Source organism: Schistocerca piceifrons, chromosome X, assembly GCF_021461385.2.
Source record: "Schistocerca piceifrons isolate TAMUIC-IGC-003096 chromosome X, iqSchPice1.1, whole genome shotgun sequence".
Taxonomy (NCBI): domain Eukaryota; kingdom Metazoa; phylum Arthropoda; class Insecta; order Orthoptera; family Acrididae; genus Schistocerca; species Schistocerca piceifrons.
Window position 1 is genome coordinate 105,336,563 of NC_060149.1, and position 18,873 is coordinate 105,355,435.

An 18,873-nucleotide genomic window follows, 5' to 3' on the forward strand; every position below is an offset into this window, starting at 1 on the left:
GTACTTTGCCTTTCAATGAAATTAATGCAGAAAAATCATCCAATAATGTGAGTAGTCAAATTTCTTGAGATACTAGCTCCTTTACATAGGAAGTTTCAAGCCGCGTCATTTGGTTTTACAAAACTATACCCTCTACATCAATGCAGATAGGGATGTGGGGTGTATTTTTACTTACACGTAGAAATACAAAGTTTTTATTTTCAAAACAGACATCTGATTTATGGGAGTATTTCTGTTAAGAGCATGCACATAGTTACATTTAGAATCACAGTCTTCATTTAATTTTCACAAATGATCAATGTGCCCTCCTCTGGACACACAACAAATATCCAAACTGTATTCAAGTTGAAGTAAGTTAAAATTCACCCCAGTTTCTATCTACATTAGTGGAACAGATGTAGTCTTGTGAAATCAGATGAATGTGTTTTAAAGAACCTATATTCAGATGTAACTTGTTTCTCAGTTTGAGCTTTCTGTGACCATGGAGTTGCCAACTACTACTAGTGCAGTTACTACTCTTGTGTCCCTACCTTTTAAATGTGGGTGCACCAACTAATCCATAATCTGCCCTTATGCTGAAAAATACAAAACCCAATGGCTAGTCATAAGTATAATGATCATATCCTACGGCCTTTTCTCACCTTATACTGGAAGATGGCTTATTACTCATCTCTGTTTCAGTGTTTTGATTTCTTTGTACTTTGAACATTATGTTTCCATACTGTCGGAGCAGATATGAATACTTCTGTTTCATTTCCGTCCACAGTTGTTGTGAAATTTGAGAGTGTAATTGTCACAAGTACCTTGGGCAAAATGTTGTTAGTTTTTATCATGTTACAGAATGTTGTATTGGGCAAATGGTCTGTGTTTCAAAGATACAGACAATTAAATGCTATAGAGAGTTCAGAGTACCATAATTTCATATGCTGACTTCCTTTTGTACTGAATGGAAAGAAGTGTTAGCAGCATAATAAAATAATGGTGAGGTATTTTGTGCCTGTATTTTGTTGTCAAAAATTGAACCAGAAAAATTGATTATTGATGTTTATATTTAGAACTGAACATAGAAGATTGATAGTAGCTTAGCTTAGAAGATCTTAATCCACAAGGAAAAATTGTTTTTAACTATTTGGAACATGTTAGCATCAGCAGATAGGAACCTTGCCTGTAAGAAATTTCTGTAATGTTACTGTTTGTCAGACAAGTGTAAGATATTCAGAAGATGAAGCTGCAACATTTATGGAAAGAAATGGAACTAATGCCCAAACTGTTGTCATCTTGGTGAACCCCTGTAGTGAGCTTCACATTAAAGCTTTGGAGTCAGTCTGTAAGGTGAGCTACAGTGACACATTTGGTTAAGCATTTTTGGCAAAAGGCAAAGTTCTAGGTTTAAGTCCAAAACAGACACAGTTTTGCTGGAGTACAAAAACTGCTGAAGGCCAAAAATTTCGATCTGAAAGTTGTTTATTCCCTTATTCGTATTTTGGTGCTGGTAGAGGAAGTCTAGCTAAATTTCATGAGAAAATTATTTCAGCTTATCTCGATATGTTTAATCTGGATAACAGTTTTCATGAGTCTAAATAGATAAATAGTCATATAAGTAAAATAGTTGAGCAAAAGAGAATACTAAACCATTCAGCAGTGCAGATTGTTTTCCATACCTTGTTAAATTATGTGAATCATTTCCAGATTGATATTGCTTCATGATATAAAAGATGTGATTTGTTACATCTACGTCTTTTCTTTCTGGATGAAAATTATATATGTACTTAATTTACTTTAAATTTTTACACCAAGATTTAGTGTTATAAATGTAGTCACACCTTGTATAAAACTGTAACTTTGTGTTTTTTGTGTGTTTCCATTTTGTGCAATAAGATGATTGTTGAGGAGGATAAGGATACAGTGTTAATATGTTATATAGATAATTAGTAATTATTTAAGAAACCAGTATCCAGAGGAATTCGAGCGACAGAGAGACAGTGCCTGGTAATGGATGATCTCACCACTTACGTAAGTTAACACTGTTCAACAGATGTGACTCCTTATCTTTTAATGAAAAATGATAATTTTCCTGTGAATTTGTGAGGGCCTTGACTTAAAGTGCAATTGAGTTAATTAATGGCATGTTCTTGTAGAATTTTTTGAATGTATGGGTTGCCAGTTAAATGTCTCACTGGTAAGTGTATTTTTGTTTTGAGTGTTACTTTACAGGCACCTTGTCACTATAAAGTTTGTTTACATGATTTTATCAGTTTCCATAACTCGTTAAGTTTTAGAATTTACATATTTTATTTGCTGCATTTTTAAAGGAAAATTACAAATTATATGGTATTGAGTGCTACACCACACCATGTATTATTTTCACACATACTGGATTTTGGCAGAATTTAACCATCAGCAGCCATCTGCAGCTGCAAATTTAAGAGCTATGTGCAAAAGGGAAACTTTCTGTCTATTTGTTCCGAAAAAATTGTGGTGTTGGGTTACCTGAGACTGCTCCTCTTGCAGATGCTGCTGCTGCCAAGGTATGACTTTTGTAAAGTTTTGCAATGTACTTTTAATATATACAGATCAGCATGTGGATACTATACATTAAGTGTGACATGCAGTAATTGTGCTGTTCTAAGAGAATTTAATGTTATTTATTCTCAGAAAATTTGCTAGTACAAAAAATGAAACTACTAAGAGTGATGGAATGGGCAGTACTGTCACAAATGAGGATTTTGTGATACTGACTATCCAAACATTTTTATATTTGGAAACACAGTTTTTATGCTGTGGGATAGTTGTAGTTTGTTACAGTAGGGTAATTTATCAAATTCCTTGAAGCAGAATGTATTCAAGTCTCTCATGTGTATAAATAAAAGAGAAGTAATTATTTTCATTGCAGTCAATTTCTGTACCCAAGTTTGGACATTAATGATACAGTTAGCCTCTTTTGTCAGCCAGGTGTGTATTGAGTTTTGCACAACTGCCAGAATCCTTGAACTGTAGAGTAGTTTTGAAAGCCCTGTAAGCCATGAGTAATATTATGGTGACCACATAAATAGAGTAAGGGGGAAGCACGCTACCTTCAAACAGCATGAATGATTACTGAAGATTTATGAAAATGATGCAAGTAGCATAGGCTCCAGTAGAGACTACTAAAAGCATGTGCTGAAAAGTCTATAGTCCCACATCACTTGCTGTATGAGTCAATTAATAGGGAGACAACAAAATAATACTTTCTATAACTCAGTGCTTATTTAGTGATAACAATTTAAACTGCTCAGAAATTTGTAATAATTCGTATGCCTGAAACATAAAAGCAGAAATAGCAGGAGAGCTTCTGTGAAGTTTGGAAGGTAGGAGACGAGGTAGTGGTGGAAGTCAAGCTGTGAGGATGGGTCGTGAGTCATGCTTGGGTAGTTCAGTTGGTATATAATGGTGTATAATACCGAACTTCTGTGGTTTGTCATAACAAATCTGAGTAATTGAAATTGGTTAAGGTGGTTGCCATTGATAAATTCTGACAACATTTCAGCCACACTCTGTCCCTTAGTCTTCTAGTGTAGTTGTCACAGAGAGCTCTGAATTAATGAAAGAAATTACTTAAAGTTGCTTGTCGAATAATAGCTCAAGAGTTTAATATGAAAATATGTGTTTCAGCATAACAGGCATGTTGAAAATTTACGTCTGTCTGAAGTTACAGGTTTCAAGTTAAAATATGTTATGTAAATAATATTTACTGCTTGTGACATGATTGTAACCATTCTAAGTATACAAACTCCAGGATGAGAACAATCCACACTAAATGAATAAACTGCTTTTGCATTCCTTCAAACAATAGGCGTTGGGACAACTGTGTTTCAACTCAAAAGTGGAAGCGTTAAACTTACTTGCTTTTACAAAATAAGGTGTAAACTTGTGTATTATTTTCTATACGCTGTGTGGGCATAAATTATAAAATGAGATCAACAGTTTTGTAGGTTGTGTTCATGTAAAAGTGGGCAATATTCTTTAAGGTACTCGGAGCCAACTTTCTCTGATTTTGCCCTAGATTACTGTTCCTTTTGCTATAACTTAAAACAGTTTGTGGTTTCTACCTGGATTCTCCACCGAAACTCCTATGCCTGTAGCATCTCTGACTGAATGAATACTTTTTGTGGTGAAACATTGATAAGTATTTTAACTTGAAAACAATGCCTGTATGTGAATATTTTGTTATGCCATCTCTCACAGTTATTCTATTTTCAAACACTGCTTTGTATATCTCCCTCTGTTACACAACATGACATTGCTTGTGGAGTATAAATTTAAATTACGTATATGTTCACCTAGATCAGTGGTAGTCAAAAGACAGCCTGTGGGCCACCTGCAGCCCGAATCAAGTAAATGTGTGGCCCATGCTTCTCAGCTGTAGTGTGTAATAATATGCATCAAGCAACTAACAACTGAATCGAAAATGTCAAGTAACATTAAGAACTTCTTAATAGTGTATCATCTGTGCTCAGTAGCAAACAAAAGTACTTACAGAGACAGTAATGTTTTAAGAACTGTTTCTTTCAATTGACACTGGTTATTTCTGCTGGAGCTACGTAAAGTTTGCCACATACGTCAGGGCAGAATGGTATATAGCACAGTCACTGCAGGGTTAATAGAAGTGAGAAAGGAAATGTTTTAGTGTTTGTCTTCCAATGCCGACAACTCACAAGTGCGTGCAACTGGCACCAATCGCTGTTATGGTACAAATGTCAAATAGAAGTAACAGATTCGTGAATATGAGTTATAGAGGCAGTCATCTTCAGATGTGGCACATGTTTGCAGCAAGTAATATGCAATAAAATTAAGGCTGTTGTAATACAGTGCAACAAAAATAAAAATTTCATTAAAAAAATTGTGATCATGTCTTACATTGCTATTTGTGTTATTAATATAACATACTAATCTGTAAAGGTTATCAATTAATAGTACAATTGGTAGGGGAAGGTGTGGTAAAGTGGCCAGGTCGGGAAAATTGGCCATTGCATATTTTTTTTGTGCTGAACAGCACTGCTGCCTGCCAACAAGTGGTCAAACTTGTTATGATATAAATCACCATAGTTGTCAGTCAGATTCACAGAGGAAGCTTGATCTATTCTTTTTTAGTGAAAATGTTTTTGTTTTTGAATTGTCGGATGCAAAATAAGTCCTCTGTATTATCATTGTTACCTTACTTGTATGGAAAATAATAAATTTTTTACCATATCAATGCTTAAGCAATGTCTTTTGGCCTATGAATGTAGTTCCTTGTTATTTACTTCAGTTTCTTCTGTGGATCACTGATGTCGATGTGGCACCCAGTTGAGAAAAATGGTCACACTACTTGTCTGGAAAAGTGGCCAAGGTGTTCACCCCAGTAAGAGTTAGGAAAAAAAATCCAGCAGAATAGTTGGAAATTTGGACAGTATTTTTGTGACAGTCAGTCTGACAGTTCTGCTATCACAGGTTTTCATAACAAAAATAAACTTGCGACACTAAGTTTGACAGTTTGCTGTCACACATTTTCAAAACAACAAGAAGTTCCACAGTGAGTATTGATATTTTGCAAAAAAGAACACAGTTGAAAGTGATATTTCAGTGTGTTATCAGTGGTGACTATATCCCTGGTGCGTCGCAAAGATTGAATTGATATCAGTTCATGGTAATTTGGTGTGTTGCAAATTGATTCAGTTGATATACGATTCAGATATTCAGTTGATTTCAGTTTGTGGTTTATTTCTTTGGAAAAAATGTCACAGGTGAAGCATTGAAATATAGGTCGGTGTACGTGCAACAGAGCCCAACTACATGATCATAAAGACAATGAGACTGACAAAGAACGTAGACAGCATTTGGAGGCAAATCAAATAAGAATTTCTAAGTGCAATCCATCACGCCTCAAAAATAAATTAATGATTGTATTGAAATTGTTTTGTTTCAATTCACACAAATTCAAGTAAAGTTTTGGTTGCCTGAATCCCTTCTTGACTGACTGACTTAACAGAAAACAGGAAAGTTGTGTTCATGGCAAATTTTATAATCCTATATGTTTGTAGATTAAAACCATGTGCCATTAAAACTACTGTCCTCTAAGATCCAGCGGCTGGAAAGGTCTCTCTCATACCCACTGTACTAATGATTCCAGCCAATTTACCAATGCATTTTGACTTTTATTTCCAATCAAGGCTCCGTTTGTAATAACAGTAAATAGGATCTGAGGGAGAGGGAAGAGGAGGTGGACAGAGAGTGGGGGAGAAAATGGATATAAAGAAGGGGAAGGAGGATATGGTCAGAGAGATGAGGAAGAGACGATGAATAGAGTGAATGTGGGATAACAGAGGTATAGGGAGCAGTGGGGAAGGTGATGGACAGAGGTAGGGGGGAAGAGGACGACATGGACAGAGGAAGGGGGGATGGGGAGAGGAGTAGAGGGGGGGGGAGAAAGAAATTAGGACATATATCCAATTTTCAGGACAAAGAAATTAGGACGTATATCCAATTTTCATTCATATTTAGCAATTGAGAACCATTGCCAGCTTTACTAGTATATTTATAATTTCATATTCATGTGAGAGATTTGAATTCTGAACATTATCTGCATCAAGGAACTGTGTATTTCATGTTGGTGTATTCTGTAGACATCTAAATTTAACTTCCTTTAAGTTTATATTTATGTAAAGTGTGAGCTTTGCGTGTCAAAATAACTACAACTGTGCATTTTTAGTTTCTGGAGACATTAAAAGTATTGCAGTAGGTCAGCCTTAAAAATGATAGGTTGTGATGAAAATTGGTGGTGATAATTTTGGATTACAAATTTTTACTTTCTTAAATGTATTGAACTGTTGTGATGAGTTGTTAACAATAGATTTTTATTGCACATTTAACTTTCTTAACTGTATTTGATGTGTAAAAAAACATTTGTTTGCAGTGCATGAAACTGAAATCAGTGAGAACTTTGTAATTTTCATAGTCATTATGTAGGTATACACCGTCCTAAAATCGGGGAGTATTATTTCTAGCATTGTATTTCTCATTTTGTTTTTAATTAAGTGCATTGTGTTACAGAATTGTGATTGTTTTCTACCTGCCATCATATATATGCTAACATATCACACAAAGCATCCAGTGGTCAGCACAGTGATTTCAATTTTTTAAATCCTGGTTTCTTAATTTGTCCTCTAATTGTCCAACAATTTGACCTGAAGTTGCAGACAAATAATGAGTAGTCATTTATTGCCTTTGTTGTAGGGCTTGGCCTAAATTACTAAGGGCACAATGATAATAATAAGTCTTAAAGAAGTGTTTCAATGAATACACATAAAATATGTATACCATTGATAAGTGTTGTAGAAATGTTTTTATCGAAATGTTGTTGTTATGATAATGATGTGGGTATAAACCTAAGCAATGTAGAATAATGTAGACCCTGGGGTGTGCACTGATAGGATTTTGTTGTTTGTTTTTTAATGTGTATATGTATGTACAGTAATAAATTGTGTGAGATTCTATAAATTGTTACTCCAAAGTATTTGTTTTTTTGTATAGATCACCATAAGGTACAGCTTGCATTATAATTTCAAATAGTTTCACTTCTCAAAATGAAAGTGTACTACTTCTGTGTCTTTGTATGTACCTGTATGAAAAACAGATGACATTGTCACTGTAATGATTGCACAAATAAATGTTGTCAGTGTTGTGTGTAATTGATTTATTTCTATCTATGATGTATCACATTCATAATTACGCAATGTACCAGTTTTATTTCAATACTTTTCAAGTGTCTTTTGCCTCTTTGATAGCTGTATTTTGTAAACTGGCTGTTGATACTTTAATTTTTTGTGGTTTCATCTCACAAGACATACACTTCCTAGGTCCTAAACCCAGGTTTTAGGCATAATGGGTAATCTGGAGATAAGATTGTCATATTTTTCAGTTTTCCAATGAAGAAATTCAGTGATGTATAATTTGTTTGGGTGTATTGCCTTATATTTGTGAATATTTATTCCCGAGTCCAGCCAGTCCAGTCACTATTTTACTGGAAATTTTCTTGACTTTTACTTTTTTTTCTGTCCATCAGACTTTTCATTTATATGTAATTGGCTTGCAAGTGTATTTCGAAAAATTCAGTACTGTGTTGTCAGATCATGATGCATAGATTTTAATGGCAGTATTATATTAAATTGTAAAGATTTGAATAGCTACTGTTTGCCAAAAAGTAAGTCACCAGAATCATACTAAACTCATTCCTAGAATACAAGAAACAAGAGGATTAGCAAAATTTGTACAAATTGGTTTCTTTAAGTGGTAAATGTAATCCATTCCCACAAACCTCTGTTAGACATTACATCAAAATTTATAGTGCAACCAAATGCTGTCAGCTGCAGTTTCTGACACTCCACAAGCCACCTTGTGGTATGTGGCAGAGGGCAATCATGCTACCACTATTTTTTCCCCCACTTCCACTGTTCCATTCATTAAAAAGACATTAGAACCACTACTGTCACTAAACCTCTAGGTGCGTTAGAATTTCTCTGATTTTGTCACCATGCTCAGTTTTCGAGATATATGTGGATAGAAACAATATGTTGCCTGACATACTGGATTGTATGCTCTCCGAATTCAGCAGTAAATCTCTCTATGAAGTACAACACCCCTCTTGTAGTGTCTGCAACTGGAGTTTGTTGAACATCTTAATAATGCCCTTGCACTTGCTGTGTGTTAAAATATGCTGTTATTAGTTTGATTTTCTCTGTCTTATTATTCCTATCTGTGCAAGGGTCCCAGGCTGATGAGCAATACTCAAAAGAATAGTCAAACTGCTTTTATTTTGTGAATAAATTACATATCTTGAAAAGTTCTCCCAATGAATCTGTCAGAAATCTGCTGTTCCTACAAATAGTTTTATGTTGTTATTCCACTTTAGGTCACTCCAGATGGTTGCTCGTACATGTTACAATTGTTCCTATTTCCATTGATTCACTGCATATAGTTTGGAACAGGAAAATATTGTGTAAATGATAATGCAAAATGTGCAGTTCTTTATGTTACAGTACATTATCTTCAATTATTGCAAAATTTGGTACTTCCATACTTACCGTGTAGAAAAGTCGTAACCCTGAGGATGACAGTTTATTAATATCAGTAACTAATGAAGTGTTGAAATTTGAATTTTTGTGTCAACACTGAAAAATGTGCATAACCTTAAAATGACAGTTAGGTCCCACATAAAGAACTATGCCTGTAGATGTGAAGTGAAACGAAAGTACCCTACTTCTAACAAACTACAGGGTGATTCAAAAAGAATACCACAACTTTAAAAATGTGTATTTAATGAAAGAAACATAATATAACCTTCTGTTATACATCATTACAAAGAGTATTTAAAAAGGTTTTTTTTCACTCAAAGTCGACCGCGGTGGTCTCGCGGTTCTACGCGCGCAGTCCGGAACCGTGCGACTGCTATGGTCGCAGGTTCGAATCCTGCCTCAGGCATGGATGTGTGTGATGTCCTTAGGTTAGTTAGGTTTAAGTAGTTCTAAGTTCTAGGGGACTGATGACCACAGCAGTTGAGTCCCATAGTGCTCAGAGCCATTTGAACCATTTTTTCACTCAAAAACAAGTTCAGAGATGTTCAATATGGCCCCCTCCAGACACTCGAGCAATATCAACCCGATACTCCAACTTGTTCCACATTCTCTGTAGCATATCAGGCGTAACAGTTTGGATAGCTGCTGTTATTCCTCGTTTCAAATCATCAGTGGTGGCTGGGAGAGGTGGCCGAAACACCATATCCTTAACATACCCCCATAAGAAAAAATCGCAGGGGGTAAGATCAGGGCTTCTTGGAGGCCAGTGATGAAGTGCTCTGTCACGGGCTGCCTGGCGGCCGATCCATCGCCTCGGGTAGTTGACGTTCAGGTTTCATAACTAACCTTTTTTGTAGGACTCTCCATACAGTTGATTGTGGAATTTGCAGCTCTCTGCTAGCTCTGCGAGTCGATTTTCCTGGGCTGCAAACAAATGCTTGCTGGATGCGTGCTACATTTTCATCACTCGTTCTCGGCCGTCCAGAACTTTTCCCTTTGCACAAACACCCATTCTCTGTAAACTGTTTATACCAACGTTTAATACACCACCTATTAGGAGGTTTAACACCATACTTCGTTTGAAATGCACGCTGAACAACTGTCGTCGATTCACTTCTGCCGTACTCAATAACACAAAAAGCTTTCTGTTGAGCGGTCGCCATCTTAGCATCAACTGACACTGACGCCTAGTCAGCAGCGCCTCAAGCGAACAAATGTACAACTAAATGAAACTTTATAGCTCCCTTAATTCGCCGGCAGATAGTGCTTAGCTCTGCCTTTTGTCGTTGCAGAGTTTTAAATTCCTAAAGTTGTGGTATTCTTTTTGAATCACCCTGTATATTCCAATAACAGTTTGTCACCTATGCGACACCTCTCTCTTCCATGGTGTTTATACCTCCTAGTACGAGGTCTGCTTTTTCAAGATGTAGCAAATTTTATTTTATTGTTTAACTTTATGGCCAGATGCCCTTCTTGGTACCACAGTCATCAAGGTAACCTGATGGAGGGAAGTGTACCATCAGTATGTAAATCAGTTAAACTTTGTTTTGTGTGTTATATTTTGACTATTTACCATATTCTCTGATGTGCGGCTTGGGGACCAGCCCAGCATTTGCCTAAACAAATGGGCCACCACCTAGAAAGCACACTCAGTCTAGGCAGTGTACCCACTCATGGTTGTCAATCTGACATGCAGATTCAATTCAGGTCTGGATCACTCCATGACTCATAAGCTAGTGTACTGTGTGTTACTTGTCAACCTGGTCCCTACCGCTCACTAATGGGTGTTCCAGCTATCGTTGTGGCCAGTAGGAAGTATGGGGCTTAAAAACATTTTCTTTAGATTTTCATAAAATTTTGATGTAAAGTATTTGGTAAGTAATTATTATTATATGCTTTATTTTGCAGTAACTGCTTTGCAAATTTTTAAACATACTTTTCTGTATTATAAATCAGCATTACTGAGGAACCAGAGGGTGGTTAGAAAATTTTACTGTGAACCCTATTACAAAAGTGGGCGGTAGGTGAAAATGGTGGACTACTCGTGTACTACTGTTTATGAGTGGGTCATATTAGTAAATTAAAACAGTGAGGAAAAAGACTTGCTTGTATTAATCTTATTTAGTGGTGTGAATCAGAAATTTGTCCGACATTGTCATGAAAGGGGCAATTAGCTTCCAAATGACTAAGGCATGCGTTAAAGTATAGTAAGTTGTGGTTCTGTACCTAGCCAATACCACTTAGCATTAAATATTTCCTGTTTACAGTTTCTTCTGGGTGGGCATCAGCGTTCATAAATTTGTAGAATGACATAGTTACACCCGGCTGTATTTTAAAAGTGTACCTTATTAAGCACTCCTATAGCCCATAGGAAGGGGAAACAAGCCATAATTTTTCCTGAGAGGATGCAGCTCTACTGGATGCTTAAATGATGATGGCATCCTCTTGAGTAAAATGTATTGGAGATAAAACAATTCCCCCCTTTTGGATCTCTGGATGGGGACTACTCAGGATGATATCGTCATCAGATTTGGTTTGGAGCATGGAATGTTAGATCCCTTAATCATCGAGGTAGATTAGAAAATTTAAAAATGAAAATGGATAGGTTGAAGTTGGATATAATGGGAATTAGGGAAGTGTGTGGCAGGAGGAACAGGACTTCTGGAGAGGTGAATACAGGGCTATAAATATAAAGTCAAAAACAGGTAATGCAGGAGTGAGTTTAGGAATGCAGGTAAGCTACTATGGACAACATAATGAATGCATCATCGTAGCCAATGTAGACACGAATCGCACATCCAGTTTATATGCCAACTAGCATCACAGATGGAGAAGAGACTAAAGAAATGTATGATGCAATATAAGAAATTATCCAGATAATCAAGGGAAACGAAAATTTAATAGTGATGGGGGAATGGAGTTCGATAGGAGGAAAAAAGGAAGAGAAATAGTGTGTAGGTGAATATGGACTGGGGGCAAGGAATGAAAGAGGAAGCCACCTGGTAGAGTTTTGCATGGAGCCTAATATAACCAATAACACATGGTTTAAGATTTGTAAAAGATGATCATATATGTGGAAGAGACCTGGAGACACCAGAGGGTTTTGGATTGATTATGTAATGATAAGACAAAGATTTTGGAACCAGAATTTAAACTGTAAAACATTTCCCAGAGGTCAGATGTGAACTGTAGATTAAAACTGAAGAAATGTAGGAAATTAAGGAGGTGGGACGTGGAAAACTTGAAAGAACCAGAGGTTGTTGAGAGTTTCAGGGGGAGTGTTAGGCAACAGTTGACTAGAACATGGGAAAGAAATACAGTGGAAGATGAATTGGTAGCTTTAAGAAATGAAATAGGAAAGGCAGCAGAGGATCTTACAGGTAAAAAGACAAGGCCTAGTTGAAATCCTTGGGTAACAGGAGCCATTGAATTCAATCAATTAAAGGACAAAATACGAGGGCCGTTCAGAAAGTAACCTCCGGTTGATTTAAAAAAATACACCAAGTTAAATAAAAATATTTTAATATATACATCTTACAACTACATCTTTGCACTATTTTTCTACATAGTCTCCATAGCGATTGAGGCACTTATCGTATCTCTTCACAAGCTTTGAAATTCCTTCTGCATAAAAATCACCCACTTGTGCCTGGAGCCAGCCTGTGACCGCATCTTTGAGCTCTTCGTCGTCATCAAACCGCTGTGACCCGAGCCATTTCTTCAAATGCATGAAGAGGTGATAATCACTTGGCGCCAGGTCTGGGCTGTAAGGTGGATGGTTGATAACGTCCCACTTGAAGGACATAAGAAGGGCCGTTGTTCTGCGAGCAGAGTGAGGACGGGCATTATCGTGCAAAAAAACGATACCGGAAGTCAGCATACCACGGCGTTTGTTCTGTATAGCCCGTCGTAACTTTTTTATTGTTTCACAGTACACGTCTTGATTAATGGTCGTACCACGTTCCATGAATTCAACCAACAACACCCCTTTGGCATCCCAAAACACCGTTGCCATCAGTTTTCTGGCAGAAAAATCTTGCGAGGCTTTTCTTGGTTTGGTAGACGAATTTGAATGTGCCCACATCTTTGATTGTTCTTTTGTGTCGGGGTTCACGTACTTAATCCAGGTTTCGTCACCGGTCACGATTCTGTTAACAATGGTTCTCCTTCGTCCTCATAACGTGACAGAAAGTCTAATGCAGAGGCCATTCTTTGAGTTTTGTGGTGGTCGGTAAGAATTTTGGGCACCCATCGTGCACAGAACTTACGGTAACCCAATCTTGCTGTCACTATCTCGTACAAGAGAGTCTTAGAAATCTGTGGAAAACCAGTAGACAACTCAGACATTGAGAAACGTCAATTTTCACGAACTTTTGCATCAACTGTCTGAACGAGTTCGTCAGTCACCAATGATGGTCTACCACTCCTCTCTTCATCATGAACGTTTTCTCGTCCACTTTTAAATAAACGTACCCATTCACGGACAACTCCTTCACTCATAACTCTTGGTCCGTACACGGCACAAAGCTCACGATGAATAGCTGCTGCAGAATATCCTTTTGCTGTAAAAAACCTTATGACAGCACGCACTTCACATTTGGCGGGGTTTTCTATTGCAGCACACATTTCAAACTGCCACAAAAACTAAACTAGCACAGGTACAACGTTCACTCGACCACGGCTTGATGCCGACTGACCTGTTGAGTGCGTAAACGCACAGATGGCGTCGCTACTCCCCCCACAACCCGCACTGTGACCAATCGGAGGTTACTTTCTGAACCGCCCTCGTACAAAAATGAAGCAGGCAAAGGGGAATACAAATGTCTAAAAAATGAGATTGATAAGAGTTGCAAAATGGCTAACCAGGAATGGATAAAGGACAAATGTAACGATTTAGAAGCCTACTCCACTGGGGGACATAGATATCACCTACATGAAAATTGAAGAGGCTTTTGGAGAAATTTATGAACTCTAATGGAAAACTAGCCCTAAACACAGAAGGGAAAGGTGGAAGGAGTGTATGGAGAGTCTGTTTGAGGGAGATGAACTTAAAGGCAATTTTATAGAAATGCAAGAGGAAGTTGAGATGGGAGATATGATGCTGAAAGAATAATTTGACAGAGCACTGAAAGGCCAAACTTGAAGCAAGGCCCCATGAGTGGATGACATTCCATCAGAACTGCTGATAGCCTTGGGAGAGCTAGTCATGATAAAATTCTTCTATCTCGTCTATGAGAAAGGCAAAATACCTTCTGCCTTCTATAAGAGTATTATAATTTGCATTCCAAAGAAATCATTTGCAGACAAGTGTGAAAATTACGGGACTATCAGCTTAAGAAGTCATGGTTGCAAAATACTAATGCAAATTATCTTCAGAGGAATGGAGAAACTGATGGAAGCAGACCTCAGGGAAGATAAGTTTGGATTCTGGAGAAATGTAGGAACATGCAAGGCAATACTGACCCTATAACTTATCTTAGGAGAGAGGTTAAGGAAAGCCAGAACTACGTTTATAGTGTTTGTAGACTTAAATACAGCTTTTGACAATGTTGACTGGAATACTCTGTTTGAAATTCTGAAGGTAGCAGGGGTAAAATCATGAAGTGAAAGGCTATTTACAACTTGTACAGAACCATACTGCAGTTATAAGGGTTTGGGGGTATGAAAGGGAAGCAGTGGTTGGGAAGGGGGTGAGACAGGGTTGTTGTAGCCTGTCCTCATTCAGTCTTTACAGTTAGAAAGCAGTAAAGGAAACAAAACAAAAAAGGAGTAGGAATTAAAGTCCAGGGAAAAGAAATAAAAACTTTGAGGTTTGCTGGCGACATTATAATTCCATCACATGGCAACGAACTTGGAAGAACAGTTGAATGGAATGGACAGTGTCTTGAAAGGAGGACATAAGATGGACATCAACAAAAGCAAAACAAGGATAATGGAATGTAGTCTAATTAAATCAGGTGATGCTGAGGGAATTAGATTGAAAATCAAAACAAAGTAGTAGATGAGTTTTGCAAAGTGACATGATGGTCGAAGTGGAGAGGGAATAAAATGTAGACTGACAATGGCAAGGAGAGTGTTTCTGCAGAAGAGAAATTTGTTAACACTGAATATAGACTTGCGTGTTAGGAAGTCTTTCCTGGGGGTATTTGTTTAAAGTGTAGCCATGTATGGAAGTGAAACATGAACGATAACTTGTTTAGACAGGAAAAGAATAGAAGCTTTTGAAATTTGGTGCTGCAGAGGAATGCCGATGATTAGGTAGGTAGGTCATGTAGCTGATGATCAGGTACTGTACTGAATTTGGGAGACAAGAAATTTGTGACATAACCTGACCAAAAGGAGTGACTGGTTGATAGGACAAATTCTGAGAAATCAAGGGATCATCAGTTTAGTATTGGAGGGAAATGTGGGGGATAAAAATTGCAGAGGAAGACGGCGAGATGAATACACCAAGTGGATTCAGAAAGATGTATGTTGCAGTAATTATTTGGAGATGATGAGGCTTGCACAGAATAAAATAGCATGCAGAGCTGCCTCAAACCAGACTTCGGACTGAATACAACAACAAACGTAGTCAGTTCATGAATGACTGTGGTCACAGGATAGCAGTGTTGCCAGTTCCAAGCGACAGTTAAGATACTTGTATAGTGGGTTTTGTGTCTGAACAATGCTTGTATGCTGAAAATTCTCTCTTACTTGCATATGTACAATTTGTTACTACCTGCACCTTCAACTATGACAATTCACAACAAATGGAATAAAAATTCACTCTATGACCACTTGTAATGCTCACTGACATTCACAGCAGAATGCTCATAAAACTACTGAATGCTTGTTAGCTGTAAGATAATGCTTGATGTCAGGTACGCAGAATATGCCTAACCTTGACAGCCATTATTCAAGACTCTAACTATGATACTGCTTAGTAAAATACTATTTTAACACACATGTAGTGGAATGATGCCATAATTCTATTTACAACTTATTCAAGCATTATTATTATTATTATTATTATTATTATTATTATTATTATTACAACTGAGTAATACAGCAGGCACTGTGCAGAAGTGTTCATCAGATGTTTCGTAGCATATAGAGGGTGACAATAAGTCTCATAAGGGCAATTTAAACTGATTTGAGATAAGGTTTAGGGCAGGTAAATAGCTCATATTCCAACCATGTATCCATCATCTTTTGAAAACTGAGTGTGTGAATTTTTGCAAATAGAAAAAATGTCCATAACAGCTATAGATATAACATTGTCATAATCTCATATGGATGTGTACACAGTATAAATTTAGTGTTTCTTTTACATAGCACTGGAACACATGGCAGAAAATGCAAATAGTTTCTCATTGTACCAAAAGTCCTTGAGAGAACCTCTATGAAAAATGAGTGATCAGATGACAATGAAACCTTTATAACACCACGGAAGAGAGATAAAAAAAACTATTGAAAGAAACACATTTTAATTTTCACATGGGAGAATAACATTTGGTAATTGTGTACCATGTTTACATTCCAGATTACAAATGTTGCTCAGTGTGATGATCGTTTGCATCCACGACAGACTGAATATCTTTTCACAATTGTTCTCAGCACTTTTTGAATGGTGGCCCATGAAATGTTCAGCTGTTGTGACACAGCTCGTGCATTGGTTGAAGATCTCACATTGTGTCCAGCATTCCCAGACTTGGCAACAGTTACTTCTTCAACAATTTGTGGTGCAGTTGGCTGTCAGCCTCTCCCAAATCACCAGTTAATTGAAACTTCTGAATCATGGCCTTCAACCCTGGTGCGGAAAGAGGACCTCTCCGTATTCCTTCAATGCATCAATACTCGCGAAGAGCAGCAACACTGTTGCTGTCAATTTTGATAAACATCTCTATGAGTAAAGCCTTGCTCACCTTGTCATTGCATGATGGAATGCTCATGATACTAACATTATCATTTTTCTGTCTTATTCCATTTGCATATCCAGACCTAATCTCTCTCACCTTTTTCGCGTGAGCCTTATGCGTGGCATGCACTCTAAAACCGAAAAACAACACGCCATGAAGGAATTACCCGAATGGGATGGAAATAGGTAGATGTGAAGTATATGTACAGATAAACAAATGATTACAGTTTCAGAAAAAATTCAGGATTTATTCTAGAGAAAGAGCTTCACAAATTCAGCAAGTCAGTTACACATTGGTCCATCTGTGGCTTGCCATCAAGGGCAACCGAATGGGGCATAGAATACCATTGACATAATACTGTGCTGTAAGGGTGCTGTAGATGACAACCAAAGGGGTCCCTCTATGAAAAGAAATGGCACCCCAGACTACCAATCCTGGTTGTCAAGCTATATAGTGGGGGACAGATCGGTATTGCACCACTGTCTGGGTCATCTCCAGACACATGTTCAGCCTGTAATCTCAGTGACTGGCATAGAATAGTCTTCAGTGGTGAGTCGTCCTTCAAACTGAGCCCTTATGACTAGCAAAGACATGTCTGGAGATTCCCCGAATAGTAGTGGGTGACTGTCATCTGCCATACTGCTTGACAGTCACAAGTGATGGTGTAGGGTGTCATTTCATTTCATAGCAGGGCCACTTTGGTTGTCATCTATCGCACGCTTACAGCACTGTGGTACTTTGACAATATTCTATACTCCATTTTGTCGCACTTCTTGGCAAGCCACCTTGGACTTGCATTTCAGCAAGGTAATGCCCTCCTGCACACAGCAAGAGTTTCCATTGCTTGTCTTCATGCTTGCCAGACCCTATCTTGCCCAGCAAGTTCATCACATGTCTCCCTAATTGAGAATGTCTGAAGCATTATGGACAGGGCCCTGATACCAGCTTCAGATTTTGATGATCTAACTCACCAACTGGACAGAATTAGGCACAATATCCTGCAGGAGGACACCCAACAACTCTCAGTCAATGAATGCCAACCTGAATAACAACTTGCATAAGGGCCAGAGGTGGATCAATGTGTTATTGACTTGCTCAGTTCATGAAGCTCATTCTCTTGAAGTTGTAATCATTTGTTTGTTTGTTTGTCTGTCTGTCTGTCTGTCTGTCTGTTTGTTTGTTTGTGTACATCACACTACCGACTTCTGTCCCATTCAGATAATTCCTTCATTGTGCACTTATTTTATTTCATTTTTTTTCTAAAAGTATATTTTATAATTTCATAACATTTTGAAGGTCAGCTCATATTCAGGAATTCTGACAGTTAATGTATCACATGTCAGCACTTCACATCATCTAAGAGTGGTTTATCAGAATTTTCAAACTGGCAACATATTAATTTTACACTTTAATTACCAATACTGAGTGAACTTATAACATAGGATCTGAGCTGACTGAATGTTTGCCTCCCACCGACTGACTTAGTTATTTACATTATAATAGCTGAATACCAATGCTCTGATAAATTACAAAATGGCTCTGAGCACTATGGGACTTAACAGCTATGGTCATCAGTCCCCTAGAACTTAGAACTACTTAAACCTAACTAACCTAAGGACATCACACAACACCCAGTCATCACGAGGCAGAGAAAGATAAATTACAATATGGAATGTAGATGGTGTGCGAGTTCACTATTAAGCCCTCACTTACTAATGGTTTTGTGTGCTGCACCTACTTGTAGATGAGTATTTACAAACAATTATAAATTGGTCAAAAATTAGTCTGTTTCATTTTAGTAATTAACATAAGACAGCACTGAAAGGTACAGTAGGCACAGAAATAATTTTTTTAATGAAAAGCTGCATAAGTAGAATTCCTGA